This window comes from Thermobia domestica, chromosome 3 (genome assembly GCF_964235325.1).
Source record: "Thermobia domestica chromosome 3, izTheDome1.hap1.1, whole genome shotgun sequence".
Taxonomy (NCBI): domain Eukaryota; kingdom Metazoa; phylum Arthropoda; class Insecta; order Zygentoma; family Lepismatidae; genus Thermobia; species Thermobia domestica.
The window spans coordinates 78,839,782-78,866,760 of record NC_137456.1 but is presented as its reverse complement, the minus strand read 5'-3'; the positions used below and the strand labels follow the sequence as shown (position 1 = coordinate 78,866,760).

At 36.0% G+C, this 26,979-nt stretch overlaps 1 protein-coding gene across 2 annotated transcripts in view; it reads right to left on the bottom strand.

Annotated features, from left to right (window-relative positions):
- The window catches only part of LOC145680542 (uncharacterized), a 410,979-nt gene that overhangs the window by 352,316 nt on the left and 31,684 nt on the right, over positions 1-26,979 (bottom strand). The window lies entirely within an intron of this gene.

Below are 26,979 nucleotides of genomic sequence, written 5' to 3'. Positions count from 1 at the left end.
TGTATTTCATTAAGTGAATCCTAACAATTCTCTATCCTGTGTAATGCATTTTAGAAACTGAAAACAGATGCATGTCAACTTTCGCTCCAACAGTGAAAGTATAAATATAGTTTCCCGAAATGAGAGACTGAATTACGGAAAATAATACAAGTGTTCCCAGTGGTAATGAGTCTGATTTGCATAATGAAGGATGTTGGAGTGAATACTACAGTAGCAGAGATCAGAAGAAAGAAAAAAAGTGTAAGCATTGTTTCCAAGATTTTTTTTCTTCTCTATTGTTTCAAGCGACATCTACCCGTCATTAAACAAATCTCTATTCTATTACAAGATAATATATGACTACAAGGTGTGAAAGTTATGGTTATGCCAAAGAGGAAGATTTTCTTACTATTACTATTATTAGAGTTTTTTTTCTGATACCTGCAATTAGATAACATCAATATGGTAGAATAAATCTCACGAATATCCATGTATAGCTTTTCTTTTCCTTTATATACAAGTATATTGTCTACCTTCTAACACGACTCTAATTTTCGGCAAAATTTTGCAATTCGAAGTATAATTATGTTCATGCTAATATGCTCGGATATGCTTACATTAGAAAAGCTCACTGGCGCAAATCCCGGGGGCATGAGGGAAACGTCCTCTTCAATCTTGGAACTGGAACTGAGACTGTCCCCTCCCCAATAATCCGATTTGAAATGTGTTTTTTTGGAAAGAAATGTGATGATTTGTGTCCGATTGCCACAAAGGAAAGTGAGATGAAATTGATGTTCCCCCAGAATAAGCCTCAAATCTGCCCGCCTCTCAGTGTTGAAGATAACTCTGCTCCCCTGAACCTCCACAGCATTGTTTTTGAACTTCATAAATATATACATTGCAGGAATTGTCTTACCTGTCCTCCAATCTTGAAAAGCCACTGAAAAAGCTCTATCACCTCCACCTTCACTCTTAACCACAAATAAAGAAATATCAAATGCAAATGTATTTACGTTTAGAGTTGCCTATTGGGTGACATTTTGAAAGTGTTTCATTTTTTTTTTTTTAATTTATTTGTTGCATCGTACATTGCTCTTTCGGATCGAGTTTTCTGTTCTTTTTTCTCATATTAGAATAGTTGTATCAACAACAGTCTAAATGTTGCATTATGTATTGTTCGTATCAAAACACCCACTTTCAGCCACCTATTCTTTTCCTATTTTATCAGGGCGATTCGCATAAAAATAAAGAATGTAGTGTTAACATTCTACTTTTAACCTCCTCAGGTTCTATTAAAGCTATCACTATGAAACTCGGGACACCTTCGCGACATAAAAGGATAATATTCTAACTTGTTCAAGTGACCCAGTGACAGAGCTACCAAGTGATAATCGAATCAATTAGGAACAAGAAGATTTTTCGGGAAACTTTGAAAACTCCATTTTATTACAGCCCTTTTCTATGTTGTGTCCAGGCAAGGTATATAGTACAATAATTTCACTTAACTCTAATGCAAAAGAAATATCGCTCGTACGTGTACTCCAAGTACAATTAAAAGAGTTGAATGCACTTTTCCTGCCAATAATAATTAAGATTGAGTTGCCAAAATTTACATAAGAACTTATTGGTGACATATTTGCGTAACACTTGTTCTTGACATGTTGAATACAATCAAAGAATTATTATTATTATTTTTATTTATTTATTTATTCGATTAGAACATTTTCTTGTAAGATGGCAGAACCAATACACCACACTTCATCATGAATACATCGGCAAGATTAGTTTGGTCGGATTTGGGTATGAAATGTGGATCTACAATTTAACGTGAGATCCGAACCATATGAGCTCCCGCGAGGAATTGAACCCGGGATATCCAACGTCAAAGACGCGAACGCTAGCAAAAAAGACAATGCTTCTTTTATTTACAAATGAACTCTATAAAGCTTGCTTTCGTTTCCTTCAATTTTTGCTTCAGATGAATTCACGCAAACAATATTGTACAGGCTAATACAGAACCTTCTCTGTCAGATGATTTATATATATAAAAAATAATAAATAAATAAATAAAATCTAAGACAATTTAAACATCGTATTTCATAGTTATGCTTTTAAGAGATAACACGTTGCAAAAAAAAATCAATTTTGCTTTGTTCTTTCTTTCTCTAAGAAAAAAATAAAATGAAGTTAATTTTGCTTAAAATGTCTCTCCTATCGTGTGTTACAACCGCTTTTTCAGGTAGAAAGCTATTGAATATACGTAGAATAGAAATTTCAAGATTGCATTTTGCTACAGTGCATCATTGAGTAAAGAGAAAACTAATTTTATTTGCCCTCTGGCTGCTCAGATTTCCTCCGAAGCTGTGGTCCTTCACCTTTTCCTACTGCAGTCGAAAGAAATGACAAGATAACCGGCATAAAACATGGTTTTAGTTTAAACAAGTTTTATTCTGATGTTTATCTCTCTCGCGTCTTACTTCAACAATAATAATAATAATAATAAAAATGTTATCGCTACGTCCACTTGGATTTAGTTTCTCTCACACACTTTGGAAGAAGAAGAAAACCAAATAATAAAGTGAACTTCATTTGCATTTTATGTGCGAACACCGGTAGAAAGAGAAGGTGCACTCTGGTCAACAACATAGATTAACGTGTCCTTAAAATATATATATGAAGTATCTATATAGATGGTGAAAAAATTCAAACCACTTATCTTTAGAGAGGGAGAAAATAACATGTGCCTTGGTATTGCATGTATTGCCAACCTAAAAAAAATTATTGCTAAATATTGCAATGTTTCAAAATACATTCTACTCTATCTAGGTAAGGAAATACGTGAAACGGTCTCTCTACAAAAACGGACAACTTAGCACAACTTCTTCCGAATAGTTTTAGTGAAAAGTTACTTGAGTATCAGCGTTATATGATAAACTTAAGAAAAAAAATCGCAATTACCCGTCTGGACTAATTGGAAATACAGACGAAACAACAGTTATTTTGATATACCGACCAAGGGAACTGTTAATGTTAAAGGAGGCAAAGTCTGTTCTGGATAGAACAACTGGAAGTGAAAAGATGCATATTATTGTGATGTTGTGTGTTCTGTGCTTCTTTAGTAAATATTTTTGGTTATCGTTACAGTTTTCCTGTTCCTGTGGTGTTACTATACAAGATAACCTACAATTTTGGCTATTCCATTCCCGTGAAAATGTTATACACTGTCTCTCACAGCCCTCGACACTAGTAAGGCCTTTGTGATTGAGCCCCCATCTGTTCCAAGTTCCAACTCGCACATGCCTGATCTAATGTCTTCTCTTGACTGAAATCAAGTCTTTTCCACTGACACCTGACGAACCAGCGAAAAGAGTGTTCAGCCAAGGAAGTCTAAATCAGTTGCAAAGAGTGAGAGCTGCATTATCGTGTTGCAGCTGCCAAGTTTTAACTATTCCCAGGTGTAGTAGCAGGCCCGTAGCCAGCCCAAAAATTTAGGGGGGCCCGGTAGAAGTTAGGGGGGGCCCGACCCAATCATGTTATACTTCATCACCATATTATAGTTCATTTGCAAGCCTACCGTGAAATTTTATGTGGGCCAGCTAAAATTTAGGGGGGCCCCCTCTTGCCCCCCCCGTGGATACGGGCCTGTGTAGTAGTTTGCATTTCCTCCTACCTGATGCCAAGAGATGTCGCTACCGAGGAGGAAATTTGCAATCGAGCCGAAGGCTTTTAGAAAACAGTTTTCTTAAAGGTTGTCCGAATTAGAAAAATGATAACAGTAAAGCCGTAAACTCTATTTATGAACTACTGTTTACTGTGATTAAAACTTGTACAGATGTAAAGAAGGTCTTCAGTGTCTTCAGTATATACCACAGTGAAAGACTAAAAGCCATTGTAGGGTTAAGGAAAGCTGATGTCTGACAAATAGCTGCAGGTGCTGAAAAAGAAAAAAGAAGGGGAGGATTGTTACCCAATCATTGCAATATTCTTTCGTTCTTCGTGTAGACAACCAAGGCCGCTGACTGAGCTGTTTTCGGTAGTTGAATATTGAATCGTCTGTCAAGTATTCCAAGTACTATTATTTTTTTGTTATTTGGAAATCGAACGTTGCAAATTATCTTCTCATATTATTATGATTTTAGAATGATGGCTTCCTGAACGTTCCTGAACGTCTAAGTTCGTCGTTGGAGCTGCTGACTCTGTTGCTGTTGCTGTAGATTCTTGGACAACAGCTCTTCCAAAGCACTGAGTGTTCTGTCCAACTGTCAGACGCCAGCTTTTCTTAGCCGGCAACAGTGCTGTTAAATTCATTCACAGTTTAACTATAAGCTAACTCTCTTCGCGGGAGGGAAAATATTTAAGAACTCACATGAAAGCACCCTACTTCTCCTTAACAGGAAACAACTCCCAGGGTTCGGTTGTTTTAGCAGTAAATAATAATAATAATAATAATAATAATAATAATAATAATAATAATAATAATAATAATAATAATAATAATAATAATAATAATAATAATAATAAAGTTTTGTATATGATATTTTAATAAATTATGTATGAGTCCTTATTTTGCTGCATTTCTTTGTTAAATAGACATACATACGCGTATTAAATTTATTTGAAGATAAACATTTATGCTAAGTTATCAACAGAGAGCACAATGCACAGTGATTATTTAACGCTCTTCCTGCATAAGTAATTAGTAGATAAAACACTATAACTGAATATGCGTATGTCTGCATCCTGTGATAGTTGTGCTAAAATAGCACGAAGGCATATTAATAGTGCTTCGAAATTTGATAATTCTTTGTAACCTGAATCTAATTGGCATACGTATGATTTCATATAGAAAGTGAAATTGAGTCTAAATTGAATTTGGCTGGTTGGTTAGTTTGCTGTTTAGCGTCCGCTCAGCAGCGGCGCTATATGAGACATGGATCTATAGATTAATGTTAGATCCGAAACACACGAGCTCTCGCCGGGAATGGAACCCGGTTTTGAAGACACGTACGCTAACTATATTGCCACGAGGGAGCTTATAAAATTGAATTTACTGGCAGCCCTCGTGGTTATATATACTTCTTTCCTGGACCCAAGATGAGCTGTGAGGGATATAGCTCTCTCCTTGAGCTCCATATTTATCGTACAAAGTATGTAATATAAAATAACAGTTGATGGTCTTTCACAATGGAGAAAATGACATCTTATAACCCCCTTTAATTAAGTTAGAATAAAAGTATCCACGTAATATATGATACCTATTTCCCTATATATATATGCCAACAATTATTACAATGTATGTATATGTTTTGCCATGTTTGAGTTTAAATAAATGACATGAAATTGTATTTGAAATGATCTGTGTATAGTGATGTTGTTTAACGAAAGGTAAGACATTCAGATTGGACAGTAAAGAACACAATGGAATAAGTAACCAATTCAACATTTGAAACATGGAGCCTTCAATTCCATATCGCACAGACCTCTAATGTTTATAATGTGTTACAGTGTATAATGTGGTGTGTGAGTAGCGTGTATATCTTAATGTATAAATAATTCTTGGAGAAAGAATAACAACGGTGTAGAAGTCGAAGGTGACAACATCGATAATAGTAATAAATCGATACTATTATTAACCGAGAATGGGGATGCGCACGAGTCGAGTCAAGATAGAATTTTCCTGAAAAAATTCGAGTCGAGATACAGCTCTTCCAATAGAAAAATATACGTTTTTCGAGTCAAAACATCACTTTTACAGCACATTTTCGAGACGAGACAGCCTCAAATCTTGTCTCGTGCGCATCCCTAACCGAGAAGACTACTGTGTCTTCTTAAAGACCTGAAATTTGATAATAGAACTTTTTTTTTAAATAACTAGTTGTTGAATTCAAGCTCTTGGCCCGCTGTACACTGTACGTTAAAATCGTGCTTAACTAAAAGCTTTAACTGTTCTTATTTAACAAATTTATTTACTTGAGTTTTTCCTCCAACTGCACCAAAATCAATAGTATATTTTTATACATTTACTCAAGGACTTCGTTAAACACAACAATTCTGCAAGTAGCGACGTCTATTGAGTTAGGCATGCAAATAACAACACACGTAGTGACATCGGTTAGCGTGATTGTTTTTAGGAATTAGCGTGTTACACTGAGAAGTTTGCGATTATTCTCATTTGCAAAATTCTCATTGTGCCCGTTCTCTTTCTGCAACCAGCAATACACATCTCTTAAGGAGGGTTATATAACATTCCAGGATATTAGAGATACACGCTGAAATTTTCAACTCAAAAGATTCGTTATTGAATTCTGTGTGTGTGTGTGTGTGTGTGTGTGTTATTTGCAAATTTTCAATTTTCAGCCCTCCATTAGATAGAACATCAAAAACTATCTGAAAGAAGTGATGGAATTTTTCGCGTCACTCTTGTCGTTCCCCAGATATTGGCCGAAGAGTTCTGATTTCAGGAGATTTAAGGAGCCATCTCGGGAACCGTAAGTCATAGAGAGATGATATTGGTGGTGATCAATACCTAAGAGGATGGTGAACATTTTGATATCAAACAGTAACCGGTAGCCATTGGCCAACTGGCCACCGTTCTCCAGATATTGGACCCAAAAATTTCAAATTTCGGGAGATTTAAGGAGCCATGTCTCGGAAACCGTAAGTCATAGAAAGATGATATTTTGCTTATTTTTTTGCAAGAAACAGAAGAAGGCACGTATAAAAAGTTATACTTTTACATGTAGGAACAATCACAGTTATCTTTCCGGCTCCATCTCGCCATTCTTTTTAAGTTCGTTCTGGCAAATGCTCTTGGAGCATTCTCAACTTTTTCCTTTTTTGTATTATAATAGGATAAAATACGTCTTTCAATGTCTTTTGATATTTGACCTGGAAGAGAAGAAGAAGAAAAGGTTGGAGTAATTCACCAAGATGTCCATACGAGGTGTTCGAATTTGAGGCGAAACTTCCAGTTCAGACGAACTCTGTGTGAAAAACACATGAGGAGAAATAGATAATATTGTCCACAGTAGCATGTAACAGCATTTGCCAGTGTTTAGCCGTATTTTCACGAAAGACATACTATACACTATTGATCTATTCGTATCTACGTACGTTGGCAACTCTGAATACCGGTATTGTCTGTTTCAGTTTCTTGACATTGATTCTAAGAACATCGTAATTACAATTTTTTTGTCTACTATCTTCTTAATCTTTTTTTAAATGTATATATAGACGTATATAAAAAAGATTACTTTCGGGAAACAATGACGAACAGTTGTGAAACAATGAAACTGTTTCCTTTTGTTATTTTATTTCTATACAGATAGTAAATGGTTCATAAAAACGTGAGAGCCAGTTAAGTTTTAATAATATGCTTCCTTCCTATCTTCTATTCTTTTCATATTGTTCTTTCTTATTCGATGATCAAAATATTTCAATGTCTTTAGTATGTAAATTATAGCGTCGCACTTGAAAATTACAGCAAGATCTTAAATACTACAGTTAACCTACATATAATACTATCACTACTGCTACTACTTACTACTTCTTCTACCACCACCAGTTTTCGTAGCTAAATTATTATCCTTTCCACGTATACTACAGGTGACCCGAGATTGATTCACACTACACTCTTCTAAAACGACTACAGTTTAACGTCTTTTTTTCAGCAGCAAGGCTATAAGAGAACGGAACTTATTTATTACTTACAGAGGAGTCCCGAACCGTTACTCGAGTTAGTGTTAGAAGGAAGTGCCTAACTGAGGACTGATTTCGGGACCACTCGTACAGAGGGGAACTACATAATCTCATCTTGCATTAACCTTATGTATGACCTGAATTACGAAAAAAATTAGTAATTTATTTGTTTGGAAACAAAGAAATGAAGGAATTATGGAAAACTTATAATCGATATGAAAGTACGATTGCTGTATTTATCCATTGTAAATACAGGATACATGTTATAAAGAAGAAGAAGAAAATACTTCAGCATAAGCCCTTTGTAACACAAATTGGTATTCCATAACGGCCTTCATTGGTGTATTTATCTGCTGATTTGGGATTTCTCAGCAACCTTTTGCCTTGCAACAGTAATAGGCAAATACGCTGGCGATCGTACTAGTAAGAAAATGAAGGACAAATGTGCGTCCTGTACAATATTCATAAAGGATAGGAAAATAGATTTTATAATACAGGAGAGTCTTGTATACACAGCTCGTCCGGCAAGCTATGTGGAAGTTTGGAAGTTACATTTCTCTCTCTCTGACAGAACACTAATCCTTACCAATACCGTTTGAAACGAGTTGTATTTAGCAAAGCAAAATAAATGAATAAGTAAATAACATATATATATATATATATATATATATATATAGAATGATAAATAAAGTTTTTACTTCTCAGATTAGCAAAACTTTAAAAAAAAACACAGAGGTTCAAGAGTTTTATAGTGGGTCTTTTTGCTAAATGTTTCTTTGAATAATATAGTATCCAACTCGATAGGGATGCACGCGAGACGAGACGAGACGAGAAATGGAAAACTCTCGTCTCGTCTCGCAGCTTCAAATGTTGGTCTCGTCTCGCGTCTCGTCTCGTCTCGCAAATGTGAAGTCTCGTCTCGCGTCTCGCATAAAATTTTGAGTCTCGTCTCGCGTCTCGCGCGAGACTTTCTCGCATCGTCTCGCAGTCTCGCATATATTCTAGTCAAAATTTTGCAATGTGTTATTCTATGGCTGTTAATGAATGATGATGTGATATTCTGTTTTAACACAGAAGTACGAAAAAAATCTGGTAAATACTCCTCGGTGGACTGAATGTTTGTGCACAATTTCAATCTTCTAGGTGCAAAAATAAACCCGCAAAAAATAATACCGAAAATGTCCAAAATTCCCCTATACAGAAGTATATTTTCATAAAAATTCCCTGACACTTTCCTAATTATCCTAGGGTCATGTGTCGCATATCATTCTCTTCAGAATGGAACTGCCTTTGAGGCGGTACCATTCACTTGTCTCCATCATGTATCTAAGGCGGGAAAATCGCGAAGAAATGAATTTTTTGGTAAAATATCTCTTTTTTCAACTTTTTGCCCCTCTGGATCCCCCCTGTTTTAACGCAGAAATCTGAAAAAAAATCTGGTAAATACTACTCGGTAGACTGAATGTTTGTGCAAAATTTCAATCTTCTACGTTTAAAAATAAGCCCGCCAAAAAATAATGAACATAGACCGGCCTCGCAATATTAAAAGAAAATATATATTTTAAAATTATGACGTCATCACCTCCTATGTCTCGACGCAGGAAGGTGTGAAACCATACTGTAACGGGATATGAAGGCCTGCCCACCAGCCTTCCCGAGATTTCATCTATTCTTTGGAAGTGCTTAAGTCATCGCCCTTGGGAGTTCGTCGCCTGGCAGTTGTCAACAACACCAGACCACGTCGCCCGATGTCAGCGTTAGTCTTTTGAATCATTAAAATTGAAAACTGTTTGCTTACTACAAGGAAGCTCCTTGTATGTATTTTGTGTAATAAACAGTGGTAGCAACCTTCAGTACCTTAACCTCTAACAGTCTCATCCGCGTTTGCTATTTTCCGTACTTCTGGTTTGATCAGCTGCTTTCTCAATAAGTTTGTTTCTACTGGACTCTCATAGTCATGCCTTATTGTCGATCAATGGACGCTCCGAACATTTACCCAGGGTCTGACACAACTAGGAAGCATCACTACTAAGTAAGTCTCTCTGAACATCACTACTGTTCAGAGAGACAGTCGGAACAAATAGACTTGAGAAAGCTTGATCTTGGTCATTTTGCGGGTCGACTTGCTGAGAGGAGACCAGTCGATGGTAACTTAACCGCAGTATTACTTCACCGAAGGTTCACTTGGCTGCCGGAGAATTCCAGACCATCCTCAGAAGGACCAGACACCGGCCTGCTCATCTTGTTAGTGTGGGTGAGACTGAATCTTTAGTTGCTATTCCCTTGCTCTACCATCTATCCCTTCACGCACCTTAAGCTACCATTCTCTAATTTGAAACCGTTCTTTTATTTGTTATATATTTGCTCTACCATTGCCCAGTTGCTTTAGCCCTCTCGAGCTACGCAACCCCCCATTTTTCACTTTGTGTTACAATACGTAAGGTCTTCTACAATGCCTCTGGACTTGAAAAACAAACAAACAAAAAAAAAAAAAAAAAAAACGGACGAAAAAGCTCAAATAGGAGAGTTATAACGCAATGTACCATGAAACATCCCGTATGGTACAGATTGTACCATGGGATCCCCAAAGGGTTAATAGCATAATTTACAGCAAAACCAGCATAAATTGTTGCTGGATCCAACATTGTTTTCCAGCTTAGAGGTCTCCAGAAATATTTGGCTTTTCTAAAATATCGTTGCCACTATCAACATTTACACGTTTTGGTCGTTTCCTTGAAGGGTGATTTTCCATTATAAAGATGTTTTCATACCACCAAAAGCGCTTGTAGCAATGTTGCATTATCGCATTTTATCAACTTTCGCTTTCAACTTATATAGTGTTGCCAGATCTAGAAAATAAAATTACTGACAGATATAGGGCCATTCATACTATCTCGCATCAAACCTATAGGGCCATCCTACCAAGCCAGTGTTTGAATTAAACTTCCGAACTAGAGGGGGATGTTTTTGATAAATATATAGAAAGAAAATACTTATTCCATGTAAAAATATCATGTTATTTCTGCGAGCCGGACCCGGGATAAACTTTGACGAGAGGGGATTTCCCCGCCATCCCCCAACATAAATCGCTAGTAGTAATGTGAAAAAACAGAAATATCACATTTTGCAGCAATAAGGAGTCTTATTCGCTTTTCAGACCAAAAAACAGAAGTTCTAGTATTCGTGCGCCCCCGCGTTTATGTGTTTGCGTCGCAAAACAAAGTCCTAAATCGATGTTGTAATAAATTTCCAATTTACAAAGCTTTTCTTTTTTAATGATGTTTAGAAACTAAAGAAGGCTTTAATTCTGAAAATCAACCTTGAATAATAATAAATCTCATAAAATGTCTATTGCCCCAATCACTTTTTTGTTCCTGGAGGCATTAACGCTCAACTTAGAAAATTCTATAAATGTAAAATCACTAAATATATAATCACATGTAATTCATAAATGTTGCGAGACTGCGAGAAGTCTCGCGAGACTTCTCGTGCGAGACTTAACTGAATCTCGTCTCGCGTCTCGTCTCGCATGGTTTAGTCTCGTCTCGCGTCTCGCATAAAATTTTCAGTCTCGTCTCGTGTCTCGTCTCGCAAATGCGAGACGAGACGCGAGACGAGACGAGACTTCTCGCGTCTCGCGTGCATCCCTACAACTCGAATTATAATTTAGTTTTTGTGTAGATACTTTTGTACGATTGCAATACTGAAAATAACGCCTCGTGAGATGAGTAAATTAACCCCTTTCTGCATGATGTTTTTTTCTCTTTTAGCGAGAAAAAATAATCAGTATTGGAAATCCTCATATGGGAACTTGAAAAATTAATTAAAACTTGAATTTTAGATTTTCCACTTAATTTCGACGAGAAATAAGTAAGTGCCATATATGACACACTTACAACTCACAAAAAACATGCCAGATGACACCAAAATCTCTTATTCATACACATCAATATCTCACACAGCAGACAAAACAGTCATTTGGTGTCTTTGATAAATCACAAAAAAGCTAAAGTGAAAAAAGGGTACGTGCCATATATGGCACGGCATGCTGTAAGGGGTTAATGTAAAGAACAGTTTTTATTTTATTAAAACTATCGTTTTATGACATAATATTTTGTAGCTTGTTACAGAAGAATTTTACTCATTTCACTCTAAACTATCTATATTGAACACTACAAATGTACAAATATCAGCATTTGAACTTATCTATTCACTGTCAAATTAAAGGGGGAAAAAGCCCTTTTCCGGAATAAAGCAGGTTAATACTGCATCGCACACAAATTACTTTGGTGATCGCGTTACGACTAGACTTCTTACATCTGCTCTGGTCAACAACATCTAATCTTACATTACTCACGGGAATAGAACGTTGTAAGACTTTTCCTTCTCTTCATCTCGTAGAGAGAGAGAGAGAGAGAACAACTTGGACCTTCCTCATTTCCTGAGTAAATGTTTACATTCTTTAGAAAATACTTGTAATTTTGGCACTCGACTTTTGAAGGCAAATCAATAATGACAACTATTTCCGAATTGGAATCTTCAGCATCACGACAGCACAATAATCAACTATTCGCACATATCCAATCAAGAAAACGAATATACATATAGTCAAAATCTGAATTCACTGTTGATTTCTCAGAATTAAAAAAAAAACACTCTATCCATAAAAAAAAAACTGTCTGTTTGTCTTGTTTTGAAAAATAAACATTATTGTTCACATAAGAAAACTAAAGTAAATTGTGCTGGTTCCCACTCAGACAAATTTATTGAGGAATTTTGCGTTCGTCGAAGTGTTGCTCCTAAGCTTCTGTAAGAGTTGTACAAATTCCAAGTATTTTGTTTGATCAATTTATCCAACTTTTTCGAAGCTATACGACGCCAAGAACTCTGAAGAGTTTCCCACAGATCCTCAGTACTCGTTAGTATGTGCTTACGGATTCTCGTGTGAAGTTCATCCTACAAGAACTCGATGAGTGACAAATTCAGAGAGTGTGGTGGCTATTCCATTTTCGTGATGGCGTGAGCCTTTCCTTTGCTTTAAAGATAATTATTATGCTTTGCCTTTTGTCCTTTTTTACGTTGATTTAACTAAATCATCGATTTGATTGCCTGCAAAACATCCCGACACAGTGACAATGACACTGTCTTTTCTGTGTTCTACTGGAGGCATTACACAGTAGTCGGGAAGAAAGGGCTTTTTTGTTTCAGTGCACAAATATTTGATGTTCGGAATCTAAAAGTTGAAATTCAGATTCATCGTCTTCCATTTTTCATTGGCCCAGTCTTTATGTTTATGCCCAACAGTACCTTTTTAGAATGTTTCTTTACTGTAACCACTCCCCCAGGAGCATAAATCTGCAGATTTCGGATCACTGTCTAATCTGATACCGATTGGGAACAGCTCTTCCGTTGTTTTGTTGCTATTTCTGGAGCGGTTAAACGTCTTTTTCGTTTCCTTATAGTCCTAGTGAACTTCTTTTTATGAAAAGTTATCATTTCTGAACCACCAATGTATTTTCGTGCTACATTTATTCCAGTTTGTGACTTGTTTCGGAAGTCCAACGCACTGCTTTGACTGATATTTGCAACCACTGAGAATTTTCCCGCAGATTATAACTTTCTTCTCTCAAAATAACCACTTGGGCAGGTGATTCGACACTAAGTTAATTCTTAAGCATTTTATAATGATAGTATGATGTTATTCACACTATTTTACAGGATCACGTGAGTGAAAGAACTCGATCGCACCACAGATTCGATTCCGGATTTTTCCGAATTCCAGATTTTTTCGAATTCCGGAATTTTTCCGAATTCCAGATTTTTTCCGAATTCCGGAATTTTTCCGAAATCCGGATTTCAAACTTTTCACGCTTATATCTCCGCAACGGTTGCGATCGAGGATGTATCCCTTTTCGTGTTATGTTCTTTTGGGACAAGGTATCCAACGGCCATAGTCTCGACTCGAAGTCAGAGTTACACTTGGATAGGTTCCCTCGTAAGACTTGAGTTGAGTTAATTTTGAGTTTAACATTCCTTTCAGCAGCGAGGCTATATGAGACGGGACGTACTGATTAACGTGTAATCCGAACCACATGATCTCCCGCCGGAAATCGAACCCAGGTCTCCCACGCGCCAAAGGCGCGTACGCTAACCGCTTAGCCACGAAGGAGCTCCACAAAGAGTGACTCAGATATACTGTACTTGCAAAATACTTAATTCATTAATGAACTGGAACCATTAAAGATCTTAAGTAAGTCTGAAACGAAACTAAAGCAACATACTAATAGCATAAATATTTTGGCTTTCCTTAATACCAGTGGAACACTTTAGTGTGTGTGAGCAAAATAAAAATCATTGTGCGTAATATTGCGTGTTTTTCCACATTGTTTAATCCGTGGTAATACACTTTTAAGGAAAATGGTTTATATATTAAAAAAAACTCTCTCTCAAAATTAAGAATGAAAGAACCAGGCGCCGGAAATAAGTACGCATTCATACGCATTGATACATGTACACGCGCAAACACTCATTAAAGACATTAAAGTATGAAAGCGCATCATTCACTTAAAATAACTTTTTTTTATCATCTTATTATCATTTTTGACCCAAATTTAATCTTTAAATGCTTGGATGCTTTTTTTTTAAAAAAAAAAGAAGTAATTTCACAAAATGATATTGCAGAAATCAGGAAAAACTTAACTCTTTGGTTCAGCAATCGCCATTATTTGTTGAGAATAGCAGTTTACGTGAAAGGGTTTGGTTGAAAGTCCTTTTAGTTTTATTTTAGCATTGTATTCCATATAGAGATTAGTATTTCATATCCTGAAAATTATACAGTCCCGCTAACCACAGCAGATCTGTAAGTAGTCCATCAAGCAAGGATGATTTCCATAATTGCTTACATAATGGTATGAATACATCGGGAGTCGATTTTTAAATGTCCACATTTTTGTACCAACTGGATTGATGTCCTCCATCAACGAAATCGATTCCTAATATATCGAATCGAATCGACCCTCTACATCAGCGTTTCCCAACCTTTTTCAAGTTGCAGCACAGTACGAGTGTAACATGGATTCTCGCGGCACACTTATAGATATTATTATTTGTAAATATAAAGCACACTGGTATTCTTTTCTTTGATTACTGATCTCCTTCGCACAGAGAAGAAAGCTCGATCACTGGGTTTTCCTCGTGGCAAATCACTATGCTTATTTTTCATTCTAATTTAAAAACACAAAACAACTGCAATGAAATGTTGGACTCAGATTATTAAAAATACGCTTCCTTTTTCGAAAACTGTATCCAACCTTTTACTAAGAATGAAGATCACTAAATAACGAACGAATAAACAAATCTCTTTTACTTTTAAAACACAAATGTAGGTAATTTGTCGAAAGGATTAAATGATATTTTAAATTTTCAAGTTAGAAATAGCCTGCAACAATAAAGAAGCAATAATGGTCATAACAGTAACAAATACTTTTTTCAACATTAGAAATGTACAGAAAAGTAACACGGTGTGAAACTTAAAACTGTAGTTCATAGTAGAGGTTCATAGTAATGTGAAATACAAATATACATTTTCCCCAACGTTTTGCAATTTGATTGCTATAGAATTAATCATTTTGTTTTGATTTCCTCGCGGCACACCAGCGGCCCATACACGGCACACCGTTTGGGAAACGCTGCTCTACATCCTGGCAAAAATTGATGCATCAAGTAATTCTTGAGACACATGGACAGATTAAATATATAAAGAGGTTTTGGTAAAGCAAACTTCTTAAAAATGAGAGAGAGAGAGAGAGAGAGAGATTAGGACTATTGTCTTCAGAATAGTGTATCTAGAAAGTAAGAACGCTTTCAAAGTTTTTAATTGGAAGACTAATCGGAAAACGACCATTAGGAAGACCTAGACACACATGAGAGGACAATATGAAGATGGATCTTGTAGAAATAGGAATACAGTACAAAGTAGAAACTGGATCTAGTTGGCTAAGGGCAGAAGTCAATGGAGAGCTTTTGTGAACGTGGCATTGAACCTCCGGGTTCCATAGGCCATTGTTAGTTAGTCGCGTATCTAAAGTATGGTTGGGACAGAATGTCTTAGAAACTTATTTGAAGTAGAACTACCGATTAGTTTCTTCCAATTATACTGTACTTTCTTTATTCTAAATGCAATATTAATACTAATACTTTTGTACCAACACTATTACTTGTAATACATTATTATAGTATTAGAAGTCTACGAAATTTGTTGGAAATTTCCTATTAGAAATGTTATTACATTCCTCACCTCGTATTCTGGAGACAAGGAGACATGGTTGCAAAGAGCTCGTTATAGTGTGAAAGGTTCCTAGTTCGATTCCAGTCTATGTAAGATTGTTGTGAACAACATTGTGAAAAGATGTGATTTTCTTGGAGTTTACATGCTTTCTCTTCCTTTCTGATCTAATTGATTCTTCCATCATGGTTTCTTTACACTTTCAATCCATATACCCTAAGATCTAAAGCCTTCTAATGGGATGTTAGATACAGATTTAATTTTCCCTTCATTATTTGTATAAAAGTGGTGTGTTAGTAACTGTTTAGGAGTATCTCTGTCATTGTTAGGAGCATGAATATTAGAAGAACACAAATATCATTAGATACAATCTGCTAGTTAATTATGTGTTTTCTTTTTTTATATATAGGAATAGGCCATAAATAAATAAATAACATTTTCTAGCAAAAGAAAAGTTGGCAATGACTGTCAACCACCAACAACATATCTTTTAGCGCCATGAAAATTCGTTTTCTCAAATATCTGACAAACGAATCATAAGAATTTAACCTTAAACGTGCCATTTTGTTCAGTTTGATGTCATGTATCAACTAATATATGTATCGACCTTGAACCTTATTTTAGTTAAACATAAATTAAACTTTTAGAGATAATTAAATTTTTGGACTTTATCTCATTAATCATACTACATATATATATATTGTCATGTTGTTGTGTCATAACGAACAGTTCTACGACAATATACTTCAGTGTTACTTGCACCTTAATAGGTATAACAGGTAGCATGACTCTTGTAGAGCATTGGAGCTCATCCGTAGCTAAGCGGTTAGCGTACGCGCCTTTGGTGTGGGAGACCACGGGTTCGATTCCCTGCGGGAGCTCATGTGAGTCGGATTTCACGTTAATCAGTAGGTCCCGTCTCATATAGCCTCACTGCTGAAAACACCTTAACTTAAAATCAAATTGAATTCTTGTAGAGCATCATTAATTTTTATACTGAGAAAAAAATATCGTATGTGGTGTACGTAAAATCGTATGTTACCTTTGTAAATCCTGTAGTTTTTGGACTTAACGTACAGCAAACGTATAACTAAAAACGCATGTTTTATAATACTTTTTGTATAAGTGTTTCATATGTACGTACTTTCCGTATGAAACAATATAGGCGCTCAGGATCTCACGTACAAATGGACGTTTATAACTTATAGCTGACGAATGTAACAAACATATATGTATGTAATATAAGGAAGACTGTTAGATATCAGACATCGTGCAACGGCATGATGTAACATCTAAGAGCAGTGCCTATGTAGCATACGGATGACGTATGCTCTATACTGATTTCTGTAGTAAGCAAGAGGATTCCATATATTTGTACAATATACCGCTGTCCGGAGAACGGATTTTTCTCAGTGTAGGAGGTTCTGAAACAAATTCGTTTTTCTTGATTTTGTTTGAAACCACGCATGAGCTTTTACATTCACCCATATCATTCTGTTCAGCTTAATGAGATCTACTAATTGGTTCTTTCATGTTATGGCATCTCTCCATTAAACACCAATAATCTTTGAGAATTTACAAAGTTATATTCTTAATTATCGCTCTCTTCTAAATTTACCTTAACTCTGTAAATCCCCTTTCCATTTTTTTAAAGTGTGCAGTACTTTCTCTACAAACCCCTGTCCTGAAATTCTTATCCTATTAGATTATTTTCCCTGGAACCATTAACCATATAAATCAGTTTCCTACTTGGTCTCCCTTTACCTCTCTGTCCTTATCCTCTTCCATTACCATCACTCTTCTGACTACATAGTCGTTTGTTCTTCTCATTAGATGCGGTCTTCTTTCTTGGATCTTCTTAGATATCTTTACAATTGTGGTTATTTCCCTTACTCTCTCATTCCTTATCCTGTCTCTTGTTGTTATCCTACACATCCAACGCACCATTCTCATTTCAGTAACATTCAATCTTTTATCTTTTTTTTTTTTTTTTTTTTTTTTTTTTTTTTTTTTTTTTTTTAGTGGCCATGTTTCTTCTTGATATATCATTGCTGTTCCTAACCAATGATTTCCAAATAATTCCTTATTCTTTCGGTGTTTCTTTCAGAAACTATGTTCCGGGGGGCACATTTCGTATTCCGGGGGCACTGCTGGGACTATTTTATTTATTATTATATTACAGACGTGTTATTTTGGTCACTTTTGGGGGGCACTCTCACAACTCCGGGGGGAATCCCTAGAAGAAACACTGTTTACGATGATTCTGCTGTCACACAAAACGACACATACCTTCTTCCAATTTCACCATCTCTCTTGCATTCTGTGTGTTATTTCCACGATCAAATCAACATCCTGATAACAGAATTTAAGTAAGAAGAAAAATTATTAAGATTAATTAATCCTTAAACTACGGGATTAATGTTTTAACCCTTAAACTGCGGAGGTATTTTTTTAACCTTTAAACTACCTTTAAAGCGTTTTCGTAAGGGTTTACAAAGAAGTCCATGTTTTTACTTCTATTTATTGAAGACACATGCAATAAAAAGTGTTACAAAAGTTATTGTAGTACCATTTCGTAATCGAAATATCCGTAGTTAAGACATGGAACAGCATATTTCGAAAACGAAATATCCCGTAGTTTAAAGGTTAATCGAAAAGTGACTCTTCCTCTCTTTCTTCGATCTGTAAAACTTTCCTTTATTTATTTATTTTTTAATTTTTTAAATAAGTTTGCGAATGTCGAAAATATGAGAAAGAAGGAACGACAGTATAACTCCAATTATCCACACCAGTAAGTTCTGAACGCAATTCGAACATGCAGAAATCGTGATAATTGGGATATTGGGAAGAAAGACATAGCGTCTCTGAAACTGGTGAAATAGAGACTTTAGAATTAGATAAATATCTTGTAAACTTCTGTTGAAAGCAGGTTGGTAGCAACCATAATGGCACACGGATTTGGACTTTCTCTCTCAATCATTTTATTATAAAACTTCACTATATTTGAGTTTAACGCCCTTTTCAGCAGAGAGGTTATATGAGATTCACTATATTAGAGTACAATGAAATTTCTAAGGGTGACCCGAAAACCAAATAGAATCCCTTAATTTCGTAGTTGGTGATTAGTAGGGATGGCCAGACGGATCCGGATCTCGGATATCCAGATCCTATAATATCCGGATCCGGATCCTATAAGATCCGGATTTCGGATCTTGGATCCGGATCCGGAATTTCGGATCTTGGATCCGGATCCGAAGTTTCGAATATTGGATCCGGATATTCGGTTCCTGGATCCACACCCGAAATTTCGAAGTTCAGATTCGGACTCCTGATTTGAATATTTTAGGCCTTAGACTGAGACCCAGAACTAAAATATCCATATGCATAAAATTTACTAGGTGAATTTTATCTAACTCAGTGGGAAGACAATTCAATTTAAATGACAAAAGATTACATGAAAATCTCATTTTATATTTTTCGGGGTTAGACCACTGTTGCGCACACCCCATTATTTAGTCTTTAGTATATCTTTAAACGTACTACAAGTATGCCACTTTCATCTCAAGTCAGTAGTTGTATAGATCTGCCTTTTGTTATATATTAATCGAGTTAGGATTAAAACTCGATTGTTTGTGAGACCTATGATAATATTTTCAGAATGAGTTATAACGTTGAAAAACTGCATAGTAATGCTGCATATTTTCTTTGTGCCACATTGGAATTTAATGTAGTCTATCTTATACAGTCGGCTCTTATGATTAATTCAATGATCTGAACTCCTGCAGCATTACGCTAAAATCATGGATGTCTTTGAATTTTCGTCATTATTTCTATTTTTTATTACGAGCAAAATAAATATCATAAGCGGCATTTTGCATAATACATATAGACGCACTTCAGTCAGTTGATTGCTTAAAGTTTATAGCAAAGCTATTACATTTCTAAGACACTGGCGGCCTTAGGACAAAATTCATGGCTTTCCCATAAAATCTTAAATCTCTCTATATAAAAAGGGCAAAGTCCTGAGTGAGTGAGTGACAGATCACCGTACAGGCCAAATCGCTTAAGCTACAATGAAATTTGGACAGTTTATAGGCTTTGTGACGCAGGATACCACTAAGGAAGGACTTTGGAAAAATCCAACGAGGAAGGTTGGAAATGGGGTGGAAAATAATGATGATTCTTGACGTTAGATACTTCAAATTTGGTATTTGGGTTTCTCATTGAAAATAATTTGATACTTGTTAAAGTGCTTTTTGATATTTAAATTAGAAGGGGCAGGGAAGATGTAGAAAGTAAACGAACGGGTGGTAATTGCAATTATTGCAATTAGTATAATAATATGCCTATATCTCGGAAACTTAAAGGGTTAGAAACATGGAATTTGGTATTTGGACTTCTCACTTAAAATAATTAGATACGCATTTCAACGTTTTTTTGATATGTGGCTCAGAAGAGAAGAAAAAGGGCGAGAAGAAAATTAAGTGGAGATTACAATTATTGTATTAATATGTTCAATCCTTTAAGGTTAGAGACTTGAAATTTGGTATTTGCATTTCTCATTGAAAATAATTTGACATGTGTTTCAGTGTTTTTTGACGTTTTAGTAAAAAGGAAAAGAAAAGAGATGGAAAGGAAAGAGGGTGGGGATTTTAATTATTATAATAACATGTCGATATCTGGGAACCTCTGAATGTTAGGAGCATAGAATTTGGTATTTAGACTTTACATTTGAAATAATTAGGTATGTATTTAAGCGTTTTTTGATGTATGTCTTAGAGGGGAAGAAAAGGGGCGGGGAGAAAAGACTTTTATATCTCGGAATCCTGGAATGTTAGAGAAATGAAACTTGTTATTTGAACAAAAAATTGTTATGAAATGAAATCCTTCAGTTTTACGTTCCACACTTATGCCGGTTAGGCTAAAGGAGACGGTGATTATGAGAAATAAATGAAATGAAGAAAGTGGGAGGAAACGGGAAAACCCCGAGAAAACCCACGAACATGGTGTTTATCCACCACAAAGTCCACACGGCGCGAGCTGGGATCGAACCAGGGACCCCAAACACCGGAGGTGAACGCTCTATCACTCTCTACGTGTTACTGCTCGAGGCTCCATATGGTATTTTGTATACACATACAGTACATTAATACATTGATTTTGATACATTAATTGCCATTTAGAACTTAATCTCTACTACAATTCTTAATTCTAACTGGAGTGGTACGATCACAGAGAAACGTATTTTTAAAGAAAGAAAAAAATATCATCAAGAGCAAGAAAAGGAAGTTGTTCCTTAATTTGATTTGATCTATATTTTATGGGCTGTTCTATTAGCAATGGCCTGGCCCATCACGACTAGGAAATGGCCTCATTCAGTGACCACAATAACCCATTAGAAAAGTAAGCAGCCTGAGTCTAATGAAGAAGCTTGGGCTTGAGACTAAGGTTTCATCCCAGCATTTGACTAGTGTTACAGAAAACAAAGGACAAATTTCCATCAGGACGACCGCTTTAAAAAAGATTTACTACCTTTTCGGTCAAGTATTTCCACTACAATCGAATCTGACAATGAGATTGCTCTCACCTAAGTCGACAGTTTTACTCAATCAAATTTGGAGTAATTGTGACATATTAAGGCACGAAAACCAAATATCAACAGAATGAAGAGAACGCAAGGCTGTCACACGATCATATACCAAAAGTGTCTTAAAATCTTATTTTAAGCATAGGAATGAAAATAACTTTGTCAATAATTTCGAAAATTTTGCTGATTCGGAATACCCGAACTTTCTGACACGGAGTTTCGAATCCGGATCCAAGATTCAGTTTTTCAGGTCTGGATCCAAGATCCGAAATTTCGGATCCGGATCCAAGAGCCGGATTTTCGGATCCGGATCCAGTGTCCGGATATCCGGATACCGGACCCAAGTGGATCCGGATATCCGGATCCAAAAATATCCGGATCTGGCCATCCCTAGTGATTAGGGATATCCCAGGGCCCAGATGCAACCACCAAAGGACAGGTTCAGGATAACCTCAGGGGCTAGTTGCAGCCAAGAGGCGGATGTATGATGCCTCTCAGGACCCAGACGCCCCCAAGAGAAAGGTAGGAAATCTCAGGGCCCAGATGCAGAAAAGAGAAAAATATAGATTTTTCTCAGGATCCAGACGCAGCCAAGATATTGTGCTAAGGAGTTTTCAGGGCCAAGACACAGCCAAGATAGGGTAAAAATTAATCCCCAAGGCCAAGTGCAGTCAAGAGCAAGTAGTTACGGCGACGAATGCCAATGCAGACTAATACTTTCGAAGGTGTTGTGGCATCTTATATACCCTATTCTCCTGAGTCTTCGTAGAACTTCGTGGAGTGATGACGTTCGTCCTTTTTCGGATTATATGTTGATTGATGATATCCGTTGTCGTTGTTGAGCACGTGGACCGTCGCCATATGCAGAGGATATTACAACATACTTCAAAAATTAGAATTAAACATAAATTTGAACGTTGGTTTAAACAGGAATTCCAAGGAAATTATATTTTTACGAACGAATACATACAATTTAAATTACAATAAATTCTTTTTAACGTAATCTTTTATTTCCTGGCGATGATCCGGATAACTGAAGTTCGGATAATTGCAGTTCTACTGTATATAGGGCCTAATTAATACAGTAGAATCTCTGTTAATCGATCACCACGGTACCGGACCTGGTCGGATAACGAAAAAGCCGATTAAACTGAAAATTACCATTTCAAAACTCCTAAATTGTAGGGGCCGCGGTGGCTCAGTGGTATAGCGTTCACCTCTGCTGTTTGGGGTCCCAGGTTCGATCTCAGTCCCCGCCAAGTGAACTTTGTGGTGGACAAATATCGTGTTCGTGGGTTTCCTCAGGGTTCTCCCGTTTCCTCCCACTTTCTTCATTACTCATCATCACCGTCTCCTTTAGCCTAACCGGCATAACCGTGGGACATAAAACTCAGATTTCATTTCAAAGATTTTTCCTAAATTGTATAGAACTCAATCCTAAATGGTATACCTCATTGATGGATAATTAATGGCTTGTATTATTTTAATTCAATAAATGTAATTTACTTAAAAATCGCAAGTTTCGACTACAAGCTGCTTCAGTGATGGTTGAACGAAATACTGTATAATGAATAAAGCATATTGCACTAACACACAAATCTCACTAATTGATGATGTTTGTATGGTGATTGAAGAAAAATACAACACTGAAAAATTACGCTTGAGCCTACAATACCGAATGATGTAAAATATTGTATTTTATAAACACTTTTACTAAAAGAAGAAAAGCACATATTGTTGTGGAGCACCGGGTAGCTGATTACGGAAATGACATTTTAATGGAAGATGGGCGGTTAACCCTACGCATATCAAGGGGTTACGCATAACACCGCACACCAAGGGAGAGTTAGAATATCCACCACGTAAATCATTGTTTTCTGTCCCAGAAAATGTTATATTCTTCTCTATGTTGTGCCTTCAATTGTCTTAATTTATAGCTAGTACAAAATAGAGAAGGTATTACAGTTTCTGGATCAGGAAATAATGATTTATGTTGTAGATATTCTAACCGTCCTTTGGTGTGCGGTGTTATGCGTAACCCTTGGTGTACGTATTATTCCACTTATAACATAATTTCTCTGCAACCAGCAGGTCTTTTCCGTTTAGGTGTACGACGCTGTGTGTCAGCTATACCCGTAGCGACCTCTAGTGTAAGAATCTTCAACTTTAACTGGAAATAACCTCATGCACATTATGGTAACACGTTACACCAAGAGAGGGTACTTCATGTTCACCATGAAAACTTTTTTAAAACTTTGGGTTAACTATTTTCTAGAAATTAAAAGTATTCAATGACAGAAAATAAAATTTATACTATTTTTTTTTTTTACACAAAACCTGAGTTATGAAATGATATTAAGAAATATCCCTAAAATTTTTATCCTGATAAAAGTGTGGACAATTTTTAACCTACCTTGGTGTGCGTAAGGTTAAATCAAGAGGCAATTAAAGAGTGTTCAGCTAACAGTAAGAGAGAGTCACTATATTAAGATTTTTCAGATGGGGCTGCCACTGGCATCTCCTTAGCGATTTGACCTAACCAATTCACTTGTCCTCGCATGATGCAAGTATTCAGTTTTATTCATAGGCCTAGATAGGAGATCAGCACTCCCCCTTTCCCAGTTTTCCAATTGAAGTCCTATATGAACACAACATATTACTTTGTACCAGAAAATTGTGTACCTATAAATGGGTTGAACTATCTTCTCTCTTCATATTTTTGGTCGCATAATTTTAAAAAAAGTCCTTGCTGGAAATTTTCCAGCTTTGTAGTTGGATGCCATCTGCCGGATACTGTTGAAAGTATAATATTCGTTGCTAACGCCACGCGGTGGATTCTCAAGCAAACTACGAAATCCTTGAAATATTTATATTATTCAGTTACATAAGAAGTGTATGAAGTTCCGGGTTCGTAAACAAGCTAAATAAAACGCTGCTGCCAATCTTGACATAAAATGAATAAATTTAATATATGTATATATATATTTTTTAAAAGTACTAAACACTTTTAATAAAATTTCTTTTCAATTTCTCTGTGTTTATGCTGAAGTTCTCTCAATTTAAGGCAACCGGAATAATGTACAATATTTGATTAGCTTTATAAAATAAATTCATAGTAGCAGAAATACCCGTTCTTCGCACGGGGAGGGTAAATTTTATGCAATATATCATTTTTGAAGGTGAAGAAGTGAATAAATAAATACGGAATAGCAACTCCTTCGGCGTTATCCCATCAACATAAGTGTAAATGTAAATAAGAAAGAGCTACACCTTTGTTTTTGCCCGTGTCAATATGAGTGAAAGAAATAAATACAGATGTCAAATCTCGGAACGGGTGCCATGTCCGTTCTTGCCTAAACTTAAAAAGTCATCGCGACTGACACTGATCAGGTTATCGAATCCGAAAACTATGGATTTGACACTAATATAGGTCATTTTGGACTTAACATTTTTTACGCCCCAACCCCCTACAACAATGGGGGCTAAAGTTGGAATTAAAGGGCGTCGGAAGTGTTACTATTCATCTCGGTGACCACGATAACTATGAATTTGACATTGATATCGAGCGTCCCGGATATTTATTATTTCCCTTTATGCATAGATTTTGACCTCCGTAATCCTCCGCCCCCCCCCCCACATTCCGATATTCGAAAAAGGGCATTGTAGAAGATTATATGTGGTGAAGATCTATCCATATGCCAAATTTGATGATTCTAAGTCACTCCTGTTATACGAAAAGCCGATGACAGACAGGTATAAGCACACAATATTTTTATTATTATGAAAGAAAATATACATTGAAGTGCAAGTAGATCTAAATTTGTCAACATTTGAATTCATCATATTGCTTTTGTGTTTTGCGTAAGTGTACACAATGAACAATTGAATGTACAATTATTTTTATTTAACTTTTGCTATGAAATCAGAAAATTCAAGCTTTAAATTGAGTCACTTAAAATAGAATTAATGATAAAAACCAAAGGCGCCCACAGACGAGTTTTAGGGTGTTGGTTGCGCCAATAGGAGTATTTGGGGGACAATTTCTCATTGAAATTGTATAGTCAAACTAGAAAAAGATACATTTTGGACAGAATAGTAGCTAGTTTTTGAAGGAATGGCAAATTTGGAGGGAAGAATGATAAATTTGGATGGAAGAATGATAATTTTGGAGGGAAGAATGGTAAATTTGAAGGGAAGAATGATAAATTTGCAGGGAAGAATGGCAAATTTGGAGGGACTAATGGTAAATTTGAAGGGAAGAATGATAAAGTTTGGAAGATGTACAAAAGCCTTTGGGGAAGGGGAAGGCACCCTTGATAATAACTTTACTCTAACATGTTATCAACCTATTCATTAGCTGCAAAGGAGAATGTTAATTACCCCAAATTTGAATTCACCACTTGCGCTGCCTATAAGACAAGAGTTGAGCCTATCTCGTTTCGAAAAAGGAACATGAAAGTGATGTCCCGTATTTGTTCTGGAACAATCCACAAGAAGTAGTTTACTCTTGGAGGTTGAGTTTTTTAACCCCTTACCGCATGCCGTGCATATATGGCACATACCCTTTTTTCACTTTAGATTTTTTTTTTGTGATTTATCAAAGGCGCCAAATGACTGTTTTGTCTGCTGTGTGAGATATTGAAGTGTATGAATAAGAGATTTTGGTGTCATCTGGCATGTTCTTTGTGAGTTGTAAGTGTTTCATATATGACACTTACTTATTTCTCGTCAGAATTAAGTGAAAAATCTAAAATTCAAGTTTTAATTCATTTTTCAAATTCCCATATGAGGATTTTCAATACTGACTATTTTTTTTCGCTAAAAGAAAAAAATCATGCAAAAAGGGGTTGAGACGATTTTCTCTGAAATGACTAAGATGATTTTATCCATATTCAATTCATAAATGTCTCATGGCGCGGTGGCTCAGTGGTAGAGCGTTCACCTCCGGTGCTTCAGGTCCCTGGTTCGATCTCAGCTCGCGTCGTGTGGACTTTGTGGTGGACAAACATCGTGCTCGTGGGTTTTCTCGGGGTTCTCCAGGTTCCTCCCACTTTCTTCATTTCACTCATTTTTCACTATCACCGTCTGCTTTTGCCTAACCGGCATAATCGTGGGACGTTAAACTTAAAGATTTCATTTTTCAAGTAACTTTAACTACGTAGGTACATATTTCAAAGAAATTTGAAAAGAATATTGGATAGAGCCTGACCAAATACCGAATAATTGAATAGTAGGAAATAATTGTTCAAATAATTGCAATTATATGTTCAAAGTATATATACAAGGATATATTTTAAAGGAATATTGGACAGAATTTAGACTAAATACAGAATAATTTGAACAGTAGGAAATATTTGATCAAACAAGAATTTTAGGAATAATGCAAAAAATGCATAAAAAGATTGCGTTCTTGTCCAATAATTAGTTTTTG